Below are 12,519 nucleotides of genomic sequence, written 5' to 3' on the forward strand. Positions count from 1 at the left end.
ACCTCTTCTGAAAATAGATGTGTCTTTTTGACAGTCTACACGAACTGTTGGTAAAGAGAAAAATCTGTTCGCACCATCGCGATCTTAGAGCCCGTTGGTTTATTTGTTCGATATTTTTTCAAACGAATAATGTACAAAAGTAGCTAACACATTTGTTCACCAGTTCTGCAGTCACTTGTGTTGATTTTCATGACACTTCACCTCATTTTTCGAGACATACTTTACAATTCCATAAAAACCAAATATTAAGACGCTTTTGACTAGCCTGTTCCAAACGTTAATCCTATTTCCGGTAGCTATATAGAAAATTTCGACACTGGAAGGGAGTCTTTTGTCTCTGTCATCAGTTGTTTATAAGTATCGACACTTAACTATTTCTATCTTTTCCAGCAAAAATGTACAAAGAATCAGGCATAGGCCTACATGAAACTTAAGATATCATCTTCAATCAATCAGATGATACTTGTAAATCAGCGATGTCCGGAAGATAATTATAATAACACTAACAATAATAATAATAGAACCATTTAAACGAAAACGAAGCACAATATACAAACACGTAGAAAAAAATTCTAGAGACAGTTAAAAAAGACTCAGTTCTTAGCAGTCAGACAGCAAAATTGTGCAGCAATTTGAAAAATGTTAAATTGTTTCAACAGCGCTGCAGATGTTCCGCTGGGAAGTCCTCACACATCATGCCTGCAGTTCCGATATTTCCTTACTCGATTTCCACATAACTACAGCCCTGCAGAAAGACATTTCGTGGACCCGTGGTTGCTTCGAGTAGATGAATCCCTCGGAATCATTATGCTTCCTTAGGCAACCGCAAACATTTTTCCATGAGGCAAATGACCGTCTTGTCTCAAACTGGCATAAATGTATAGCGGTTACTTTTGATATAATAAACGATTTACTTACTGAAACTTCCTGGCAGATTAAAACTGTGTGCCCGACCGACTCGAACTCGGGACCTTTGCCTTTCGCAGGCAAGTGCTCTACCATCTGAACTACCGAAGCACGACTCACGCCGGGTACTCACATCTTTACTTCTGCCAGTACCTCCTCATACCAGCGCACACTCCGCTGCAGAGTAAAAATCTCATTCTGGATTTACTTACTGTTTGTCCATCATTATCGTAGATATTGGACCACACACATAGAAATAAACGAACAACAACTTAAATTTGTCCAAATTCAAATGGAAATTTTTGAGCTCTGCGATTGTCTTAGGAAATTTAAAATAAACATATAAAAAAAAGTTTTGCATCACCCTTGATCGCAGACCACCTGGAGGTAGACGTTGACTGTGGATATTGTATCACAAACACAGTCCCTTTGACTGTTCAGAGATGTCATTAACCCAGCCCAAAGATGTCAACAATCACGCATGAACAGCGCTTATTAGACGGAAGGGATCCTACAGCTGATCAGGTCCAGTCATTCCACGAGGAAGGAGGTACACGGCTCGTATTGTCTGTAGTTCAACCATGCCTAGACGGTCAGTACCGCGGTTCGATCGCGTCCGTATTGGTACTTTGTGCAACGAAGGGCTCTCAACGAGGGAAGTGTCCAGGCGTTTCGGAGTCAACCAAAGAGATTTTAGAACATGGAGGAGATACAGAGAGACAGGAACTGTCGATGACATGCCTCGCTCAGGCCGCCCAAGGGCTACTACTGCAGTGGATGAACGCTACCTACGGATTATGACTCGGAGGAACCTTGACAGCAACACCACCACGATGAGTAATGCTTTTCGTGCAGCCACAGTACGTCGTGTTACGACTCAAACTGTGCGCAATTGGCTGCATTATGCGGAACTTCACTCCCGGCGTCCATTGAGAGGTCCTTCTCTGCAACCTCGACACCATGCAGCGCGGTACAGATGGGCCCAACAACATGCTGAATGGACCGCTCAGGATTAGCATCACGTTCTCTTAACCGATGAGTGTCGCATATGCCTTCAACCAGACAATCGTTGGAGACGTGTTTGGAGGCTATCCGAACAGGCTGAACGCCTTAAACACACTGTCCTGAGAGTGGAGCAAGGTGAAGGTTCCCTGCTGTTTAAGGGTGGCATTATTTTGGGCCGACGTACGCCGCTGGTGGTCATGGAAGGCGCCCTAATGGCTGTACGATACGTGAATGCCATCCTCCGGCTGATAGTGCAACCATATCGGCAGCATATAGGCGAGGCATTCGTCTTCATGGAAGACAATTCGCTCCTTCATCGTGCACATCCTGTGAATGACTTCCTTCAAGATAATGACATCGCTCGACTACAGTGGCCAGCATGTTCCCCAGACACGAAAACTATCGAACATGCCTTGGATAGGTTGAAAAGGTCTGTTTATGGACGACGTGACCCACCAACCACTCTAAGGGATCTACTCCGAATCGCCGTTGAGGACTGGCCTATTCCAATTTTCTGTACATTTTCCGGAACACTCTGAAACGAAGTGATGCAAAACTTCTTTTTTTTATGTGTGTAAATACAGTTTTAGTGTCTTTTATTACGTACTGACTGAGAAAAAACGTGAAACACCCAAAAGGCAAGGTGAGATGTCAACGAAACATCGAGCACATGCAGATCGTCTGCGGATATGTAAATGATTACAGTTACTATTGTGTGTTATAGGTAGAACAGTCACCAGAGTGTGTACGTTGTTCGTGTTTACTGTTGCTACCAGAAGTGGTAGGATATATAAGATGCGTCAATGGCGTGAGTTGATAAGTGATAAATGTGAACTACTATTAGATGCCGCTTTTCATGTAAGAGGTCCGCAGCTTCTGGTCTAGTGGTTAGCGCTGCTGCCTCTGGATCACGGGGTTCCAGTTTCGATTAGCAGCTGCGTCGGGAGTTTTCTCCGCCTGGGGACTGGGTGTTTATATCGTCCTCATTATTTCATCATCATGCAGGAAAATGGCAAGAGTGGAACGTGGAAAGATTTAGAGTTTGTACAGGCACTAATGAACATGCTGTTCAGCGTCCAACAAACTGAAATCTTCATCACCAACATCATAATCAGGTAAGAGCGATATCAGCAGCTGCCAGAGTCTCAAATGCCCTCACTGTGAGTCTCCAATTGGTCTGATGGTCTAGTCGTGCAGATTTCAGGTTTGTGGGACATTCGCATGTGGCAGTGGTTCGATGTTGGAGTGTATAGGAACTTGAGGACTTGTATACTCACTGTCAAGGTCCCGACTTACACATCTCACTACGAGAAAGGAGGATCACCGTATTGTGCATCAAGTACATTGCAATCCCCTCACATCAGCGCCTGCTGGCCGATAGCAAGCAGTGTACTCGTTTCAACGTTTTGACTATTGGTCAGAGGCTAGCAGCAACCAGACTAGAGATATACCGACCTAAACATAGGCTGCCGTTAACACGAGAACTCTAACGGCTGCGTTTGGAATGGTGTCATGACTGGAAGACATGGAGTGCTGATGAATGCGTCGCATTGTGTTCAGCGATGCATCATGGTTCGCCGCTATCCCATATATCCAACGCTGAGTATGGCGGCGACCTTGCTAGAGGTCCAATTCTTCCAGTGTTTTGGAGAGACACAGCAGTACACTTCCTCATGTCATGGTGAGGGAACGCATTGGGTCACTTCAGGTCACTGCTGGTAGTAACTGAGGGAATTCCTGGTGCACAACGGTACCTCACGGACATTCTGCGTCCACTATGTGTTACCTCTCATGCGACAGTTTCGTCGTGCCGTTTTTGAGTAGGTCGACGCTCGTGCACATGTGGCACAAACAGTAATGGTTGAACTGTGTAAGCATTCACTTGAGCACGGAAAACTGCTACAATTCCGCACTGCATTGATAATGACCTGACACAGGTCGAAATCTGATCTGCATTGGGACTATAAATGTCATATTAAAGCAACTTAATTCCACGACTGATTGCTGCTCCATCTAACCCAGTTGTCTGTGTGTTGTCCGACCAAGTACAAAAGGTATGGAACTCCATCCCACAAACTGACGTCCGGCACATGCACTACACAAAGAATGCAATGTTTACATTTAACATTCTGGCGGCTGTACCTGCCATTAATGTACAACATGTCACAATTGCCATGACTAATCTCATACATTCATTAACCTGTGATGTTGCAATGTTAATCAAATTCATTACTCCACAATAATAATTTTTTGGTGTTGCAATTTTTTCCCATCAGTGTATATTTAAAAAGTGTCTGAAGTACACCCACGCTCATAAATTAAGGATAATTGCAGAATGTGGTGCCACACAACGTGGCACTACACGAAACTGGCGCTAATAGCATAGGCACATAGGGAACACACACCGTCCCGAAACACATGTGCTACAAAACGCCACTGTTTCCTGCGCATGTACCCCGATATCAACATGCGATATGATCACCATGAACACGTATACAGGCCTCACAACGGGTTGGCATACTCTGGATCAGGTGGTCGAGCAGCTGCTGGGGTATAGCCTCCCATTCTTGCACCAGTGCCTGTCGGAGCTCCTGAAGTGTCCTAGGGGTTTGAAGACGTGCAGCGATACATTGACTGACAGCATCCCAGAGGTAGTCGATGGGGTTTATGTCTGGAGAACAGGCAGGCCACTCCATTCGCCTGATATCTTCTGTTTCAAGGTACTCCACGATGGAAGCTCGGTGTGGCCGTACGTTATCATCCATCAGGAGGAACGTGGGACCCACCCCTGAAAAGGTGGACATACTGGTGCAAAATGACTTCCCGATACACCTGACCTGCTACAGTTCGTCTGTCAAAGACAAGCAGGGGTATACGTGCACCAACCATAATCCCACTCCACATCATCAAACCACGACCTCCACACAGGTTCCTTTCAAGGTCCAGCTTAAGGGGTTAGTATCTGGTTCCTGGTTCACGCCAGATGAAAACCTGGCGAGAATCACTGTTCAGACTACACCTGAACTCGTCTGTGAACATAACCTGGGACCACTGTTGCAATGACCGTGTTCTTGACACCAGGCTTTACGGGCTCTCCTGTGACCAGAGGTCAGTGGAATACACCTTGCAGGTCTCCGGGCGAATAAACCATGTCTGTTCAGTCGTCTATAGACTGTGTGTCTGGAGACAACTGTTCCAGTGAATGCGGTAAGGTCCCAAGCAAGGCTACCTACAGTACTCTGTGGCCATCTGCGGGCACTGATGGTAAGATATCGGTCTTCTTGTGGTGTTGTACACTGTGGACGCCCCATACTGTAGCGCCTGGACACGTTTTCTGTCTGCAGGAATCGCTATACTCTTAAGATCACACATTATGGCAAACGGAGGGTCCGTGCTACGACCCGATGAGTTTGACCAGGCCCCAGTCGCCCTGGTATTCTGCCCCTCATAACGTCATCAATATATGTTCTTTAAGTCATTTTCAACACACTGTCACCATTAGCACGTCTGAAAACGTCTGCACACTTACACGCTGCACTGTACTCTGGCATGCACCAACACACCTCTGCGTATGTGGACTGCTACCAGCGCCACTGTGCGACGACTGCAAGTCAGATGCACCTCATGGTAGTACCTCCAGGTGATTTAAACCCGCAAACAGCCCACCAGTGCGTTGTTCCAGCACGTATCAGCATTATCCTTAATTTATGAGGAGGAGTGTGGGAAAGTGGGAATATTTTGAAACATAACCAACAGGTTATCCAGTAGAGAAGGCTTTTGTTCTTTAGTTGCCTCACTAAACGCGCACCAGGAAGAGAAAGGGAAGATAAACAGGCCGGCAGAAGCTGCAAGTCATCCTCAGTTATGGCGCCACCGCGGGAGCCAGCAAAAGCATTTCAGCAGAACTGAGACAAAAAAGCGGCCGCGGGGAGCCCTAGCGGCGCGTCCTGGCGGGGGAGCCCTTTGTTCTTAATGTCCGTCCCTCGGGAGAAACAGCCCCATTCAGGGGTATCGCCCACGGCTGCGACGTTTCGCTAATAGAGTTTTCAGCACAGAGTCACCGCCCTTATCTCAGGGGCAGAAAAGCTTCCAAATGCTACCACGCTATGTCGACAGCGTCGGGGAAAGACAAACATTGGAAATAACGAGAGAAATAAAATAAAATTGAACTCCCATATATGCAACATCAGTTTCAAGCAGTTTGATGTTTCTGATGGCTGTATCTTCTTAACTGTGTATTGTACTATTGTGTAATTTTGCACGTAAATTAACTGGTATATGTAGACACTGCCTGAAAAATAGTGGCGAATAGGATTCTCAATAAAGGCGTAATAAATTCGAGCGTCGTGCCCGATACTATAGCTTCACTGCATGAACAGTGATAATGTAATGAGAGATATATTTTTCTTCCTTTCATTATTTTGTGGATCCTGCCAGGGAGGAAAAAGTTTCGGAAAGGTTTGAAATGATGTGTAAATTTTGTGGCATGTCACTAAGTGCTCTCCTTCTCAAATAATGGATGAAGGTACTCAGAGTGATTCGCGCGCTGTGAGACGCGTTGCCTTGTGATTGTTTCCAACTTCAATATCTGACTTATTGTATTAAAACTTTAATGTGAGATTATACCTTTTAATAGGTAGTGTTTTAAAGTTCTACATTAGATGAATAATTAGATCATATAATATAAGTTTAAAAGATATTTATGTATTTATTTATTTATTTATTTGCACCCAGGTGCAGGATTTGGGGCTATGTAGCGTGCTCTGTACACGACGCTAGCCGCTTAGTGCTATGGATTCCCTCACTTACAAGTGGTGGTCAACTATTTTGGAGAAAACTTTCGAGCAGAGACATGGCAAAACACGGGGAGAAGGGTTCACCATGTTGTTTTACATTTCCTTTATTTCTGTTGAATTAATTAATCACATTCTTAATTTGTCATTTATTCGTTTAACCTATTTCATTAAATTTCTTTTCAATTGCGGAGTAATTGTTTCAAGTTGCCTTCATCAAACTATGTAATTGCTATGTAGCTTAAGACCGAGAGACCCGAAGAAAAATTCTCCTGATTTGGCCCACTCTGTCTATGATCCTGTAACTAAATAAATGTGTGGAGGGAAACATCTTGAGGCAAATAACGAGGCTGTGGAGACGCTTCATTGGTGGAATTTGTTTACTACAAAATAGTTAGATGAAGTGCAAAGACGTGAAACCTAATCATATCGAAAAATAAGTTCGATTTCCACCTAGGATCATCTGCTCTTTTCTTGAGATTGATACTTTCTCACCTTACGCTCGTATTTACTAATCTTGTCCTGTTCAATTTCTGATACTGAAAATATACGTGTAGAATTTAATAATCACAGAAAAATTAAGGTATAGAAGTTGGTCTCCTCGTAGCCAAATTTTGTTTCTTCGTAGTTACGACCGATCACATGTGATGCGAATAAAAGCCAGAGTATGTATCTATATTCAGCCTGAGCCCTAAATTTTGTGTTGTACTGTAACCTTACAAATAAAGGAAAATGCAAATGAAGGTTAAAACTGTGAGATGACTAGCTTCACACCTATCGCATGCGAAATACGGATCAGAATAATACAAAAGTGGAAATACGGAAAAGTAGACATCGTAGGGAGGGAAGATCGGTTTGCTGTCAGAAAGGAAGAAGCTAAAAGGGACTTGAGAATGTAAGTTACACACGTCGCCACATGGCGCAACGATAGGTGGGTATTGCGGCCACAAGTGTCTTATATCAAATTAATTGTCTCAGCGTCGGTGATTTTTAAACTCTAATAATAATTATATTCATATCGAAACGAGAAGGCAAATGCTGCTGGTCTAGTGGACACAATTATTTTTAAATTTTAAATTCTAAACTACAATACGCAGCATTATACTACACTGATCTACTCCACTGTACTAGGCATCAGAAACAAATTAGGTTTTCTCATTTTGTTTGCATAGTTATGCCTGATCCACAGAGCTAAGGGTTTACTGGAGCTTTGGATGTCGCAGGAACTGGAGCAGAAAATGAATCGTTCTACCTAGAAAGACAGATGAAACAGCACTAAAACTACGTGTACGTATATACCCCGCAAGCCACGATAAGATGCATCGCGGTGGGTACCTTCCTCCACTATCAGTCATTTTCTTTGTTGTTCCACTCTCAGTGAGCCCTGAGATGTCTCGTCTTGGCGGTTCTTACGCAAGACGTATGTTAGTAGCAGTAGAATCATTCAGTAGTCTGCCGAAAATTCATATCTCATGTTGATCGATCTCATTGGTAAGAAAGTAGCAGCTGGCATTTGAACGGCTTAGATGTCTTCTTGTAATCCACAGCGCTCGAGCAATACTCAGGAATGAATTACGCAGTGTTCTTTATAGATTAAATACGTTTTCCCTGACTGCCTCAATAAACCGATGTCGACTATTCTCCTTCCATACAATCGACCTTATGTGCTCGTTCCGTTTCATGACGCTTTGAGACGTTACGCCTAGATATTTAATCCATGTGACTGTGTGAAGCAACACAGCACAAATCTCCCAAATCTCCACCTCTAGCTCTCCGTTCCAAGCATAACTGGAGCGCTAGAGTTTTCCAGGAGGGCAGTAAAATCGGGGACGTTGTTAAAAATGCTTTGGAAACATACTGTTAAGATGTTTATATTGGAAGCTTTGCCCGAAGCAAGGTAGATGTAACTAGGTTCACACAGGCGAGGGAAGCATTCATAAGGAAAGAGCCCAACTGATGTTAGACACTGATATGGAACTTCCAATGTGCTAATTGTCTTTCTCACACACTCTCTCTTTCTCTGTGTCAAACCGGTTAACTAAGTTTGTGACCATTTTCTACAGTTAGTTTGCTTCGTGTGTGTCTACGAGACGATTGTACACCTGTCACATTACCTGTTATTGTTCTGTAGATTATTTACTATTTGATTAAATTACTGGGAAATTTATGGATGGTGAAGCTGAGTACTTTTAGTAATGTTTGGTCGGTACTTGCTACGTAATGTGTGAAAGCAAGAGAGAATGAATTACTAGATCAATAGAGAGCGACTAACGTCAGGCAAACAACGTTACCGGTCGAAGCTTAAGCTTGAAAAACTCTGTTGTACATCATTCTTAAGTCCACGAACCTATTCAGAAAATTCACAGATCCCTAAACACAACGATGCATTTCTGTGTTAAAGTCCACGAACGCAATGATCGAAAACGACTCTAAATTTCAGAGTTCTTGCGGAAATTCTACAAGTCTCTAAACTTGCCCCCAAAATTTTAAAACTCCTCAGTAACAACTGCCACGCCGCTCGTTAGCTCATGTGTCCGTACTCGCCGGCGCCTAAAACCAAATAAACCAGGCCAGTATGGCAGCTACCCTTATATATACTCGATTATTCGTTGCAAAATCACATAATTACACGTACTGTCCATATTATTATAAAAGCTATTCTTATAAAAAAGGTATTCCATTCGGCTTGTGATTGTGCGCTGATTCCTTTGAGGCGTTAGAAAATACCAGCGTACTGTCTTTCGCTTGTTGCTCATAATCCTCGGAACTACTTCAAACTTACCACTACCATGGTTCTACACGTAATTATGGCTAAAATATCACCCGCTTTTCCATAGTGACAGTAGATTTTTATGGGGTTCTTGCCTTTTTAGTTACGTACATGTTAACTAGTGAAATCGTCTACATTACTAAAATTTACTATTGTCTACATTAAACATAATGAGAATGAACCTTCTGCAGATGGTCAACGTATTTTTTTATCACTGAAATATTTACTGTTATCTATATTAAACATAATGAGAATTAACCGTCTGCAGATGGTCAATGTAGTTTATTATCTCGCAATACCACTACATTTATTGTTTTGGGGTGTATTTTGCACTAAAATTTGTTTTTCATCCTCGAAGCACACAGTTTGTCTCATAACTCAAATTGTATTGCTTTAACAGGAATTCTGAAACTGTTTTCCCATATTATCATTAAATTGTTTTTAGCGGACACTTCGTTCCACACGATCGCTTAAGACTTTTTGAAGTTATTAATTTTTGAAGGTAATACTCGTAGGTACGTTCATATCTTCGATCGTCAACACCTAAAGTGTTATTACATCTACAGAATGGGTGTTGGCAAGTGATCCTCGCCTCGGTTCTGTCTTTGCCGTGATCCCATTGCCATTATTTGCCTTAGTGTGATACTTGACACCAATTCTTCAGGCTGATATTCAGCTCGCTGTCTGAGCCATAATGTTGTCTTTATAGCCAACGGTGAGCAGGGACGAAACTCAGAGGGAGCCAATTACGGGCTGTATGGTGCTTGATCAAACAGTTACCATCGAAACGCTGCAAGAGGGTCTTCATTGTTCCTGCAGTGTGCGATCGAGAATTTTCCTGAAGAGGGAAACGCATGACAGTTACGATATGCCGGCAGCATGAGATCAGGCCAGATCTCTCTACAGGCACTCGTAGTTGGCGGGAGACACTATTTTCTAGGTATCTGTAAGTGCTAACTCCGCACTCAGAACTGAAAAGATCGACGTGACGCCATCGAGGCAATACCAAAGACACTGGCCAACACATCTGTGCAAAAATTCATCGGATTTTCTGTGGTTTCCATTTCGTGTCCGATCGGGCCGGCCGGGGTGGCCGAGCGGTTCTGGGCGCTACATTCTGGAACCGCGCGACTGCTACGGTCGCAGGTTCGAATCCTTCCTCGGGCATGGATGTGTGTGATGTCCTAAGGTTAGTTAGGTTTAAGTAGTTGTAAGTTCTAGGGGACTGATGACGTCAGAAGTAAAGTCCCATAGTGGTCAGAGCCATTTGAACCATTTGTCCGATCGGACTTTACTAAAGGAGTAGCCCTCGTAGTGTGTGTAACTTATGCAGTGAGTATGTGTGGCAGCCTAATATTGTCTCCGCAATGGAATTTACACGCCTATACACGATTAAACTGACCCTCCTATTGACAGACTGCACCTATGGGTTTCTGTAGAACAATATATCGTGTTGTGGTTTTATTTCAGCTGAATACATCTTACTGGGATGCTACTAGAATTAATTACAACGGGATACAATAAATCGTTATTTCTAAAAAAATGTAAACTGAAAAAATTGTACAAATGTGAAATACACACTATCAAATTCTGCCATAAATGTAATTTCGAGACTGGCAGAACAGATGTTTCAATTTAGACCACATCTCCCAGTTATTAGATGGAAACAAAGTTGTCAGATACTTATCAGAGGTGAGATACAGAAGACCAACTAGCACTTTACGAAAAAAGCTCAGTGGGCAACCAAGTGGAAGTAAACACATTTGCTGTTTCCCTATCTCCCGAATTGGAGCGTACGGACTTCAACTGTAATGAATCTGTGATCTGCTCGTTGGGGCGGTGGCCCCTGCTCGGATGTTGTGTCTGCAATCGTCTACCTACTCAGTGGACACGCTGTGCGCCTGCAAACTCCTGCGACTGAAGTTTCCGCTGTACAAGAGAGAGCGAGTCAAGATTTGCCTTTGCTTTTTAGCCACCAACATAAATTCGATTCAATATACTCCCGTGAAGAAGAAGATCCACCAGCTTAGCCGAGAGCGCTAATGCGCTGCTTCCTGGATTCGGGTAGGCGCAACCGGCTTCGGATCGAATATGCGCACCGGATTAACGACGAGGGCCGGTGTGCCGGCCAGCCTGGATGTTGTTTCTAGGCGGTTTCCCACATCCCTCTAGGTGAATACCGGGATGGTCCCCGCGTCCCGCCTCATTTACACGACTCACAGACATTTGTAACACATCCGCACTTTTCCATGATTTAAACTAGACGCAGACAGATGGGGTACTCTGATTCCGTCCCGAAGGTACGGAATGGCGGCAGGAAGGGCATCCGGCCGCCCCTTAAATTAACATGCCAAATCCAATTTAACCACGCCAACCCCGCGCTAAATACGGGACAAAGGCGCAACCGATAGATTACTCGCGTGAAGAAGAACTTCACCGAGGGCTAAAGTATCATCACCTCAGTAAACAGAATAACACCTCTGTCTCAGAGAAATCACTCACGTGCTCACCATGTTAAAAGCAACACGTCTTAAAGTTTGACCGCCAACTCCCATGCTATTGCTATTGCCAGCGAAGTCAATTACGGCGGCCGCTGTGTTCGAGCGGTTCTAGGCGCTACAGTATGCAACCGCGCGACTGCTACGGTCGCAGGTTCGAATCCTGCCTCGGGTATCGATGTGTGCGATGTCCTTAGGTTAGTTAGGTTTAAGTAGTTCTAAGTTCTAGGGGACTGATGACCTAAGAAGTTACGTCCCACAGTGCTCAGAGCCATTTGAACCATTTTTGAAGTCACTTATAGCGATTTTCAGAGGCCAGTGGTGACCGTCGTTGGAAGGGAAGTCCATTTTCTCCCGCCATACGCCGCTCCCAGCTGGAAACACGGCGTCTACATTTCCGCTCAAGTGGACGAATCCCAGTGGCGATTACAGAAACATTACCTCTCACTACACGAGTCACTACTCTGCTAACCCATCACCTGACCTCATAGTCATTTCAGAAGAATTTCTGGAAGGCACCACGTTCCCTCCTTAATACGTCTCTGCT

The sequence above is a fragment of the Schistocerca piceifrons genome, chromosome 8 (assembly GCF_021461385.2).
Source record: "Schistocerca piceifrons isolate TAMUIC-IGC-003096 chromosome 8, iqSchPice1.1, whole genome shotgun sequence".
Classification (NCBI taxonomy): Eukaryota; Metazoa; Arthropoda; class Insecta; order Orthoptera; family Acrididae; genus Schistocerca; species Schistocerca piceifrons.